Raw genomic sequence first — 13970 nt, forward strand, 5'->3', positions numbered from 1 at the left:
GACGGGGGAGAGAGCGGGGAGTGCACTGATCAAAACACGGGTGAAAGGCATGCAGAAAATACAGAGAATGCAAAGAAAACTTAAGTAAAATCTCACAAAGAAGCCAGCTACTCCCAACCATTAATCACCAGCAGCTTCAGTGCAACAGGTGGCCTCGGACCTGGGTCCAAGCCTCTAGGAAAAGCTTTGACTATTGCAGAGGAGGCGGTGGAGCAGAATGAGACAACACTATTTAATCAGAAGCTGCCAACTGCACTCTATGAACCGGGGCTTCCAGGCACTCCCTTCTCCACAGAACAGGCGGCTAAAACAAGCTCTGAGGCACATTCTATTCCCCTAACTCAACAACAACACACAGATGGGGGTAGCTTTGGGGACAAGCCAGCAAAACTCAGCAGCAAACCAAGCAAACCAAGTGATGGCGCAAATACTACTGTGGGATCTGTAGAAACTGTCGAAACACCACAAAATATAAGCTATGCACTCCATGGCCACTTACTCAAAACACCTGACAATCAAGAAAAGTTCTTCTCGTTAACAGATGAATCGGAGATATCAGATATAAGCATTTCTGTATCAAGTGGGGAAGACGACACAAAATGGTATAGTAGCGCTAATACAGACCCTCAGAAAAATAAACATGGCCAGAAAAAACAGCAAAAAAAGAAAAATGGGGGTCGCCAAAGAAGACACGATATCTCTGACAGAGGAAGTGCCACAGATCTGAGATGGGACTATACTGATACACAGCTCACAATAGTATCAGACACATAGGACACTTCAAGTGGCAATCAAACAATTACAGGCAGCAACAAAAGAGAAGAGGAAGGAGGGACAAAGACCGAGCCAGCACTGGCAGTTGTGCTACATTCAATCCAGAGCTTCCAGGAGGAAGCTAAAGCAGATAGCGGCAGATCACATTTGGCTGCCAAGAAACTACAAGGGGCTGTCAGGAGGGTCAGCAAAACTTGTGTAGAAATTTTCGATCGGATGGCTTTTGTAGAGGTACGGACGGAGCATCTAGGAAAAGATGTAGCCACACTGAAAATTCAAAAAGATCTACACGAGAGCATAGTCAAGGATCTTATGTGGAAGATGGAGGAGCAGGAAAATAGGCAGCGACGCAACAATCTCCGCTTCCTAGGGATTCCTTAAGGTGCGGAAAGGGATGATCCCAGAATCTTTATGATCACGCTTCTCAAAGGGGCTTTTCTAGAACTACACTCTTGGGACTGGGATAAAGAAGTTCAGTGGGCACACAGATTCCTGCTAAACCCAGCAAAACGCTCCTCAGCAATGCAGCAACACCCCCATGCTAAGCTTCTATTCTTTGGGAATTTTCTCCTCCGTCAAACTCTTTATGATTTGGCTAGGCCCACAAATAGAAGGACCTTTGATGGAATCACCTTTTTTACTAGACCTGACTTTGCTCACACTACAGTCGAACGCAGATGGAGGCTAAGGCAGCTCTTTGCCCCCTTTCAAAAACTCAGAGCTGATGTTTATCTTCAGAACCCTGCTAGACTAAAGATCATATACATGGGGACTACACACAGTTTTGGTTCAGAGATCCAGGCCAAAGTATACCTAGAGGAAGTTACTGGGAATACGTAGTGGAAGCAGTAGCAAAATATTCTGTATCCCGGTCTGATCAAGAGTATTGTGTAGCTGTACAGTTACAGATATGGATTTCAATATTTTTTTTGCTATCCTTGTTTATATAGTATAAATATGTTCTTCTACATAGACACGTAAGGGACTACACTCGGGGAAAAGATTAGGCGGGTGCGCGGGGCTCTGTTCCCTCGGATGCCAACCCCCTGGCCTCGGTTAGGCCAGGTAACCTCAATAATTGGTGGAGGGTGGAGGGGTGGGAGAGGAAGGGGGAAAGGGTGTCAGACAGGCATTTAAAAAGGATAGGAGAATGAGCATATGTCATTAGAGGCAGATTATTCTGGTTTAGACTGGTATGTTGGTAATATCAGGATATGTGGTGATAAACTAGTTATGCAAAGCACCGAGTATGGAGCTCTATTTGGAATGCAAGATTTAGGTAGATGGGGGTGTTAAAGGTTATGTCCATGAATATATGTGGTCTGAACGATATAAAAAAAAGGCAAAAAGTGGCAGTGGGACTGCAAGTACTGGGTGTTAACATTGTATGTCTACAAGAAACACACATAGAAGGTTCTCAAACACATGTTTTAAAAACCCTAGGGTTTAGGTTTATATGCGCGACGTCACAGGGCGCCAGGGTTTGGGGGGTAGCTATTTTAGCCAAAGGGAGTGGGCCTGTGTTTAGACGATCTAAAGCAGATAAATTTGGTTGTTGGGCAATTACTGAATGCCAATATGAGGGTTGGCAAAAAATAACGCTCTGTACGATTTATGGAAGCAACAGTGATGATCCGGCGATGTTTGATAATATCTCAAATGAACTTACACATTGGCCGTTACCATTAATGGTCTGCGGGGACTTTAACATTAACCTTCCTAACGATTGGTCTATGAAGGAGGGTTGGCAATAAACAGGCCGTAAACCTAAAGTGTTTAAGGCATTAAAGAATATGTGTCAGACACATGGTTTAGTGGATGGCTGGCAGACTCTAAATGCCAATGACCCAGGGTATACTTTTTTTTCTAACCCTCATCTCATCCACGCTAGAATAGATTATGTACTTATTTCCAACTCATTAAAATCAAAATGCCAAATTGAGAAGCTGCCACGTGTCCTATCGGATCATAACCCATTAATTTAGAAATAGCAATGGGTAATGTACCAATAAGGTCCTGGACATTCGAGAAGTCCCTGCTTTTAGATACTGAATATTGTGCACGCATGAGAGAATGGATCCCAAATTTTTGGGAAGATAATCTATGGAGTACGTCAATTGAAATAGTTTGGGATGCCTTAAAGGTGGGAGTTCATGGGGGAAACGTTACGATTCTCACTAAATGCTAATAAGCAAGCTAGGGAATCTCTGAAGTTATTACAGGAGAATCTAAGGCTGGCTGAAGAAGAACTGGTAAGGGCGGCTATAACAAATAACGGGATAGAGGGAATACAAAAAATACAAAGACAGGTTGCAATTGCCAAGGCAGTAATTACTAACACATTTACTGATAAAGCTGCAATAAAAGCTTTATCACAAAAAGAAATGGTTTATGAGTTAAACTACCAAACTGGCCATCAACTTGCAGTGCGTATAAGGCAACAGACCTCTTCAAACCTGATACGAGAGATTAGTGAACCTCTGTTAGGTCAAATCGCTAACCCTGAACTCATAAGAGATGCTTTTTGGAGATTCTATCGGGATTTATATACTGCAGAGGTAGGGGTGGCCAACTAGATATCGAGGGGTATCTAGATAATGTCGTAGGCGAAAAATTTGATGTTGAAGATCAGGCAATCTTAGAGGATCTACCTGACGAGGAAGAAATTTTAAGGACAATCAAAGGTCTAGCAAAAGGGAAAGCGACCGGAATGAATTGTATTCCGTCTGAATTCTATGTCACCTTTATAGATCAAATCAAAATTATTTTTTCAGACCTCATGATACATATTTTTAAGGGCGGTCAACCTCCAAGCTCCTAGTCTAGGGCAAAAAAAGTTATTTTTCCAAAAAAGAACAAACCTTCAGAACAATTGAGGTCTCCTGGCAATATCTGTGGGCTGCCATGTCCAGGGTCGTAATTAAGGATGGGTATATCCAGGCAGTGTAAAAATTGAATATTAAACCAATAGCGGCAGTAATGGTGAATGGAATTCACAATATCCCGCGGTACGCTGTAGGGTTGTCCATGCTCACCGCTGTTATTTGCGATCTACATCGATCCCTTAATCTGTAGACTTGAAGAAAACATTGAAATAATACATATATGGGCACAGGATTATCCCACCAAATCACTGGCTTATGCAGACGATATAGGTGTCTTAACTGCTGGTCCTAATATGGCTATGACAGCTATTGAAGACAAGGCCAAGAGTTTTGGACAAAACTCTGGGTATGCTGTGAACCAAGGGAAAACTCAGATTGTTTTGAATGATAAAGCTAAAATGAATGACGCACGTGTCTTAGAAAAGGCTACATATTTAGGGATCTGCATTTCATCCAAACTTGCTAACGTGGTTAAATTAAATCTAAAACCAATTATGGATGTAAATACAATGCACAAAGCTAGCGGTATCCCACTAAGACAGCACCGGATTTTAGAGTAACTCAATGTATCAATTTGGTGAAAAAGATTATTTATTCACCAGAAGTGTGCACTTTTGGTTAGCACCCGCCAGCACAATGCCGTTCCATTAATTGGAATCTACATATACAAAAAAATAGCACCAAATGCACCACTCAGCCTATGCAATTTAAATAAGTCCAAATCATTAGGGTAGTTCTTTTTCCAAAAGCTTCTTCTTTATTATGCAGTTTAACATGCAATCTTTAAAACTTCCGACAACAGCAAAAGCAGCCGACGCGTTTCGTCCGACTTTGAACTTCTTCAGGGCTGCAACAAATTTATACACAAAAGGCAATATGAATGACACACATAAGGACCAAAACACAAGCAGCAATTTCAACGTAATTAAGGGTATTAAAAACATTGTGAGTACAAAAATATTGTTATTGGTCTGTCTAAAATGTCGTCAGGGCAATCCATACTACATACAGTAGACATTAGTAATTAACATCATAACAGTGACATATTGTACACATGGATTTGCCGAATGAGTGTATTTGAAAAACATATGGGCACTCCTTACAATATGTCACATTTCTAGAGGCCCATGACAACCATAATAATAAAAGAATAAAAGAAAGCCGGTAGGGGACACAGAAAGAGAGGGAAACTCTTCACCCAGTTTTTAATGTGCAGAGCATGTGGCAAGTGATAAAATTGAAAAACCCGCAGGATAAAGCGGTCAAGTCAGGTGATGGCGGTAAAGAAATGGAAACCCAACTGGGGATAACACCTAGACCCGACGGAGATAAAGAGAGGAAAAAATGGCTACAGCGGAACAAATCGATAACTCTGTACCCACCCAAAATAATAGGTTGAATGACAAACACGTGGGGTTCTTTTTAACTCTATTCAAGAATCTTTCTCCATCCAGTAGGATATAGTATATCCCCAATAAGGGATCACAGTCCCTGGAGGGAAGAGAAGGTCACATCAGGGGCACTGTAGAGAAACAAGGTCATCCTCTATATCCATGGACATATAACGGTCATAATGTAGTCCTACTTACTGTTTAAAAACAGAAGTTTATGGTACAAATTAGAAGATTAAAAGATCCTTTGCCATCAGTTTCAAGCAATAGTAGGATAGTGGATCTATATGAAAACTCCTCCAATGATAAGGGCGAGTGTATCCTATAGTGGGATACCTATGAAAAAAGGAAGGGACATACATGAGGCATGCTTCTTCAAAAAGATGGGCGTTATAGTTCTAGTAAAGGAGTACCTAACTACTTTTAAGGAGGAAAACACGGACAAAATGGGAAACATGTGCTAAATCAATCAACATGTCAACATTAGGCTTGAGTCAATGGTTTACTAAGCAGAAAAAAAGTTTGATGAACTAAAACCCTTTGAGCGTCACGTCAATTGCGATAAGCATCCAGACATATAAAGGCCGTTAGGGAATGAGAAATACTCTCTGTTACTTGCCACAAGGCGCTATCAACTCTATGCAATACTATCCTCCGTAAAGCACGGCGAGAGACATCTTACCCGATTCAGTATCCGGATGTAAGTAAAAGGGAGGCACCAGCCCCGTCCGATAACAGCGACATCCATGAATGAGGATACCTGTTTAAATAGTGTCTATAACAGGCGAGAGTAAAACACCTGATCCTAATCCCCGAATGCGGGAATTCCAAGTCACAGGTCGAACGCTTCCAGACGGGAAAAAAGTCTAGTAAGTCGGCCGCCATATTTGAAAGGCGGAAGAAAACTATATATCTATGAACCGAATCGTAACGTAAACGGGATATTACTAATCCCATATGTCCGTGATTACCATATAACGAACCTATAATACTGCCCTGGACGTGCGGGACCAACAGTAAGCCGTCCAATCTTCAACTGGACAGAGGAAAAAAAAACAGCGTGAATGGTAGCTTTCCCGCCTCACTGGATATGTGTCCAAGAGTTGGCTAAAAAATAATTACAAACTCTAAGTCAGAGGATAACGCGAACCAATCCAACGGGCGAGTTGAGATAACAGCAACTATACGAACAAAGTTTCAATAAAGAAATGGTCGCCATCTTAAAGTGGTGAAATGCGCCCATGGTCGTATAGTTGATTAAAGGTCTCAACCAAGGCATATCAGAAAATCACAAAGTACGCCGCCATCTTTAAAGGGTAAAAGTATATGTGGCGGTTTGTGGGTAACAAAGATGTACGAGGTAGCTATATCTCCTAATCGAAGGAGTATCCAGAAAATGGTGAAAAGAATAGAAATGCAAAACCAAACAGTGAAGAAACACACCCGAACGTCAATCTATAATTAACAGCAACTGTCCAACTAATGCCTAAAAATCGGGAAGGGCGCCATCTTGAAGAGGTAATAAGCGCCCATGTATTAGCCAACGTCAAAAAATCTAAGAAATGAGGGAAAGGATATTTAAATGTAGGTAGCAAGGATTTGACTGGACACATCTTTGCGACCAGTCGGTGCAACAAAAAGCGGCATGCTAAAGCACATCAGTCAGTGCCAGAAAAAACGAATGTTAATACCATAAGAATGGAAGAGGCGTATTAACAATGAGCGCCTGCAGAGGAAACGATGAAAACACCAGAAATGTCCATTAAAGGGCAACATTCTCAAGATATTGATACAAATGGCCGAAGTCATGTGTCATATGGAAAGGAGTACCCAGAGGAAGAATAAAAGGAAGAAAGTACACTCTGGGGCCAAAACGGGGTTCAACACCAATATATAACCAAACAAAATATGCTGAGCATAGTGTCTAAAACGGTCAATGATGATGTCATTAAAATTCACATATAGTTTGAGTGCAGATCGGAAAAATGGAGGTCACCTGCAAAGGGAACCGTGGGGTGATCTGGTGGTTTTCAAAGGAAATAATGCATCTCGGATTCACTGTTGTGACCCATCTCTACGCACCGAAGTCTACATATCCAACTGGCTTCATTTCTCCTCAGATCCTGTTCCCTATTTCCACCCCTTGGTGAAATCAGTATGTGATCAATACCGAAAAACCATAACTCATCCAGATTGTGCTGTTGTTCCTGGCAGTGCAATGTTAGGGGGTATCTCAGATCCCCATTCTTTACTGCCCTTAGATGTTCTTGTATCCTGACTTTTAGTTCTCTTTTGGTGCTACCAACATATATCTTATTACATGGGCATCCCAGTATGTATGTCACAAACGTAGTTTTACATGTAATAATATGTTTAATCATATGCACTCTGCCGGTGTTAAATTGGAAATTACGGGTTCTGTTTTTACCTATTTTGCAGACGGAACACTGGGTGCATGTGAAAAACCCACCTTGGCCATCCCTCATCCAATTAGGGGCTTTGGGTGATAAGACCAAGCTGGGACAAAGCATGTTTCTCAAATTCTTACCGCGTCTGTAGGTAACTTTCGGGTTTTTAGTTATCTCGTTCTTGAGGCCAGGGACTTCCTCAAGTAATCTCCAGTGTTTACGCAAGATGTTATAAATTCTGCTACTGTCTCTATTGTAACCCGTTACCAAGGCAGTGGGCGAGCATTTCCCTGTCATACTTGGTGTTTTCATCACAAGTGTACTTTCTCGCCTGATATTCAATGCCCTCTTCTCAGTTTTGTTCATCAAGGTGGCGGGGTAACCTCTTTCCAAGAATCTTTTTTTCGTTTCTGTTATGTTTTGAACAAATGTATCCTGGGTACTGCAGATCCTTCTCATTCTCACCATTTCACCGAAAGGGATGTTGTTAACCACATGTCGGGGATGGGCACTGTCATAGTGTAAAACACTGTTACAGGCAGTGTTTTTACGATGGACTGTGCTTTGTATTGCATTATTGTGAATAAAGAATTGGATATCGAGGAAGTCAATCCTCTCTCTGTTCCAGTTCAGGGTGAATTGGATGTTGTACGGGTTATCATTGAGGTAATTGTAGTACTCCATGAGTTCCGGGACAGGTCCATTCCAGATGATAATCACATCGTCGATGTACCTGCCCCAAAACAGTACATAATCCGTCCATGTGGAAGAGTGTCTGCCCCAGGCATGCACCCGCTCATACCAGCCCATAAAAAGGCCAGCATAAGCGAGCGCAAACCTGGAGCCCATGGCAGTGCCCTGTATCTGTTTATACCACCCATTGTCATGAAGGAAGTAATTTTTTGATAGGATTATGTCCGTCATTTCCATCAACATTTCATTGTGGGCCAAATGGTCGGCCATTCTTTGTCCCAGAAAGAACTCCATGGCCCTAACACCAAACTCCTTTTTAATACTGGTGTAGAGGCTGGTTACATCTAAGGTCACGAAAATCATGGAATCCAACCACTCCAAACCCTCAAATTTAGATAGAATATCCTTGCTATCTTTTATGTATGCAGGCAATTTTTGCACAAATGGCTGGAGGAAACCATCCACGTACTCAGATAATCTTTCCGTGGGGGAATTGATACCAGAGATTATCGGTTGCCCCGGTGGAAAGGGGCCACCCTTGTGGACCTTGGGTAGAATGTATATGCATGGAAAAGTGGGTTCTATGACCGTCAAGTATCTGTATACCTTCTCGTCAATAAGGCCAATTTCACGCCACTCAAAAAGTTTGCTGTTAATATAGTTGCATAGTTGTCTGGTGGGGTTGAGTGTCAGCCTCTTATAGCAGGTGGCATCCGCCAACTGCCTCTCAATTTCCCCCATATAGTCCTTCTTGTCCATCACGACAACATTGCCCCCTTTGTCCGCCTCCCGGATGACTAGAGTGGAATTCGATTTTAAATTTTTAAGTGCTTGATTCTCGGCCAGGGAGAGATTAAATTTAGTATTGTTCGTTCTAGGGTAAGGGGTTTCGAGTTTGTAAAGGTCATGTGTGACGCTCTCATGGAAGATGTCAATGTTAGGGTGTGTCCCTGCTGGTATAAATTTGGATTTCACTTGGAGACCACTGTTTACGCTTAAATCCTCTGCTATGTTCAATTCCATGCGTAGTGAATCTGTATCAATCTCTGTCTCAGATTGGATTGATAGCATGGATCTAAGAGTGTTAAATTCCGAGACAGTTTGTTCAGTACAGATACGATTAGGATATTCATCAATACATGGAGGCAAGACATTTGCAAAGTGGTCTTTTAATTTCAGTTGCCGTACAAATTTATAAACATCCACAAAAATGTCAACATCATTGCCTGTTTGAGTTGGACAAAAACCCAAACCTCTACTCAGAACAGATGTCTCACTACTTGAGAGTTCTTTTTTGGAAAGGTTAACGATTTTCAATTTGTCAGTCATATTGGTCTCAACCTCCATCACTTCCTGATTCCTCCCTTCCTGGTTCTTGTTGTCCTTTCTGGGATCTCTTTTGTCATGCTTTTGTTTTTTTCGCTGTTCCTGCCATCTCCTACCACCTCGTCTTGTCTTTGTTCCTTTCCTAATGTTCTTCCACCCACCCTGACTTTCTCCATTTCTAATAAAAAAGAAGAAGAAGAGGAGGGTTGGATGTTATCAGTAGATCTTGGAGTTGTATCCTCAGGGGCTGTGGAGCTAACGGAGGATGAGATTGAAGACACACTGCCCGCTAATGAAGAACCCAGTGTGTCCTCACGTTGCCTCTTTCCTTCCCCTGTTACCTTGATGTTATCGTATTTACGGGCAAACGTGTAAACCCTTCCGTCCCTGTAATCTCTGTCATCCCTGCGTATTTTTTTGACCTTCTTATCCTTTAGATAGATCTGGTGATCATCCAGAATCTTATCTAATATTTCATAGTTTTTCTTGATAGCCTCCTTTAGATCCATGGATGCTATTTCAGACTCCAGTTCAGTGTTCTCCTGCTCTAGTTTTTTACCCTTACATTCTGCGTTTTTGATAAGAATTCGCATCATCACAAACGATGCATCGTGTAAATTCTTTTCCCAATCCTTAAGGTCCCCCTCTTCAAGGTTTTCAAAGGTGGGGAAAATAAGAATTCTCAATCCCCTAGGAATTTTGTCATTTTCCATATACTTGGTCAGGGTGGTGCCATCCCACCACCGTGCCATTTCGGCCTTTTTAAGTCTTTCTAACTTTTGAAATTTGCTGCGTAGTCCTTTGGAACTGGGGGTAACCGTTGCTGGTCCTCCTGCTCCTGGACTGTTGACAAATAAGTCCTGGGCCAGCTCGTGCCTTCTGTCCTTAAACTGAGCCATAATAAACTAGGTTATGCTGAATTAGGTTAAAGTATTCCAAAAATTCCTTTTGTCAAGTATATAGGAGTTAAATCCGTGCTAACAGGGTGACAACATAAATAAATACAATGCACAAAGCTAGCGGTATCCCACTAAGACAGCACCGGATTTTAGAGTAACTCAATGTATCAATTTGGTGGAAAAGATTATTTATTCACCAGAAGTGTGCACTTTTGGTTAGCACCCGCCAGCACAATGCCGTTCCATTAATTGGAATCTACATATACAAAAAAATAGCACCAAATGCACCACTCAGCCTATGCAATTTAAATAAGTCCAAATCATTAGGGTAGTTCTTTTTCCAAAAGCTTCTTCTTTATTATGCAGTTTAACATGCAATCTTTAAAACTTCCGACAACAGCAAAAGCAGCCGACGCGTTTCGTCCAACTTTGGACTTCTTCAGGGCTGCAACAAATTTATACACAAAAGGCAATATGAATGACACACATAAGGACCAAAACACAAGCAGCAATTTCAACGTAATTAAGGGTATTAAAAACATTGTAAGTACAAAAATATTGTTATTGGTCTGTCTAAAATGTCGTCAGGGCAATCCATACTACATACAGTAGACATTAGTAATTAACAACATCATAACAGTGACATATTGTACACATGGATTTGCCGAATGAGTGTATTTGAAAAACATATGGGCACTCCTTACAATATGTCACATTTCTAGAGGCCCATGACAACCATAATAATAAAAGAATAAAAGAAAGCCGGTAGGGGACACAGAAAGAGAGGGAAACTCTTCACCCAGTTTTTAATGTGCAGAGCATGCGGCAAGTGATAAAATTGAAAAACCCGCAGGATAAAGCGGTCAAGTCAGGTGATGGCGGTAAAGAAATGGAAACCCAACTGGTGATAACACCTAGACCCGACGGAGATAAAGAGAGGAAAAAATGGCTACAGCGGAACAAATCGATAAGTCTGTACCCACCCAAAATAGTAGGTTGAATGACAAACACGTGGGGTTCTTTTTAACTCTATTCAAGAATCTTTCTCCATCCAGTAGGATATAGTATATCCCCAATAAGGGATCACAGTCCCTGGAGGGAAGAGAAGGTCACATCAGGGGCACTGTAGAGAAACAAGGTCATCCTCTATATCCATGGACATATAACGGTCATAATGTAGTCCTACTTACTGTTTAAAAACAGAAGTTTATGGTACAAATTAGAAGATTAAAAGATCCTTTGCCATCAGTTTCAAGCAATAGTAGGATAGTGGATCTATATGAAAACTCCTCCAATGATAAGGGCGAGTGTATCCTATAGTGGGATACCTATGAAAAAAGGAAGGGACATACATGAGGCATGCTTCTTCAAAAAGATGGGCGTTATAGTTCTAGTAAAGGAGTACCTAACTACTTTTAAGGAGGAAAACACGGACAAAATGGGAAACATGTGCTAAATCAATCAACATGTCAACATTAGGCTTGAGTCAATGGTTTACTAAGCAGAAAAAAAGTTTGATGAACTAAAACCCTTTGAGCGTCACGTCAATTGCGATAAGCATCCAGACATATAAAGGCCGTTAGGGAATGAGAAATACTCTCTGTTACTTGCCACAAGGCGCTATCAACTCTATGCAATACTATCCTCCGTAAAGCACGGCGAGAGACATCTTACCCGATTCAGTATCCGGATGTAAGTAAAAGGGAGGCACCAGCCCCGTCTGATAACAGCGACATCCACGAATGAGGATACCTGCTTAAATAGTGTCTATAACAGGCGAGAGTAAAACACCTGATCCTAATCCCCGAATGCGGGAATTCCAAGTCACAGGTCGAACGCTTCCAGACGGGAAAAAAGTCTAATAAGTCGGCCGCCATATTTGAAAGGCGGAAGAAAACTATATATCTATGAACCGAATCGTAACGTAAACGGGATATTACTAATCCCATATGTCCGTGATTACCATATAACGAACCTATAATACTGCCCTGGACGTGCGGGACCAACAGTAAGCCGTCCAATCTGTAACTGGACAGAGGAAAAAAAACAGCGTGAATGGTAGCTTTCCCGCCTCACTGGATATGTGTCCAAGAGTTGGCTAAAAAATAATTACAAACTCTAAGTCAGAGGATAACGCAAACCAATCCAACGGGCGAGTTGAGATAACAGCAACTATACGAACAAAGTTTCAATAAAGAAATGGTCGCCATCTTAAAGTGGTGAAATGCGCCCATGGTCGTATAGTTGATTAAAGGTCTCAACCAAGGCATATCAGAAAATCACAAAGTACGCCGCCATCTTTAAAGGGTAAAATTATGGATGTGATGCAGAAAGATCTCCAACGGCAGAGTTAATGTTGTTAAGATGTTGTTTTTTCCTAAGATTCTTTATTTGTTCAGAGCGATATGTTTAGAATTTTCAACTCAATGGTTTAAATCAATGGAGCGTATGTCTTCTAGTTTTATTTGGGCCTACTTGCAACCATGGCGGGCCTATAAATTCCTCACTCTTTCTAAGGATAGGGGAAGGCTAGCACTCCCAAATTTAAAAGCATATTATTGGGCATCCGTCTTACTGTATAGCAGAGAGCTAATACAGAACGATAGTGAGGAGGTACCGGTGGACAGTACACCATCTATTTTCCAACTAGTGCTTGACAGTAAGAGAAGAGGATATTTCTGGCGTCATCTGCATGACAGTTACTATAAAAAAGTCAGGTAAAAAACTCTATATAGTGGGTTTAAGGTATGGAGTTCATTAAGAAGAATGCTCGGCATAGGGAGAATTTCTTTGTATACCCCCTTAATCGACAATTCAATCCTCCCGGAGATCTTTAGAGGAATTTATATGCATAAATGGAAAGAGGCGGGAATTGTTCAGATAGGCTGTCTTGTCTCCCCTACAGGGATATAATCCTTTGAAGAAATAAAAAAAGATTTATATTTAGACTTACAGGACTTTTTTTAGTACCTCCAAATTAGAGATTTTTTGTCACGAAAGGTCGGGGGAAGGGCACAATTCGAGAAAGTCGGAATCGTGGAGAAATTACTTCACGCCAAAACAAGTACTATTGGGGGTATTTACTCTCTTATTAATGCAGTATTTCCTGACGATATGGATAAAATGTCACAGAACTGGCAGGAGAAATTTGGAATTTCCAAGGATAAATTTAATTATGCATATTCGATGTCACAAACTATCCTCATGTCTACAAAATTACAAGCACAGTTTTTGAAAACATGTTTTTTTTATATTACACGCCAGATAAAATTGCTAAGTGGGCGAGTGGTAAGGGAACATTTTGTCCAAGATGTATGTTATTTGATCCGGATAGCAGACATATTTTTTCTGCATGTGACGAGCTAACAGCATTGAAGAAAGAGATAGGGAAATTCTTGACCGAAATACAAACTGAAATAGTACTGACCAGTGATGTTATTTTATTAGGGGTGGCTGATCCTAATAATGCAACTGCTGGACACAAATTTATTTTTATTGCCATGGCGGTTTTAAGAATGTATATCGAGTCCGCATGGCTGGACCCTAATGCCCCATCATTCCAGCAATGGTTAGCCAGGTTGTTAGCAATCTCCA

This window comes from Triturus cristatus, chromosome 11 (genome assembly GCF_964204655.1).
Source record: "Triturus cristatus chromosome 11, aTriCri1.1, whole genome shotgun sequence".
NCBI classification, from domain to species: Eukaryota; Metazoa; Chordata; class Amphibia; order Caudata; family Salamandridae; genus Triturus; species Triturus cristatus.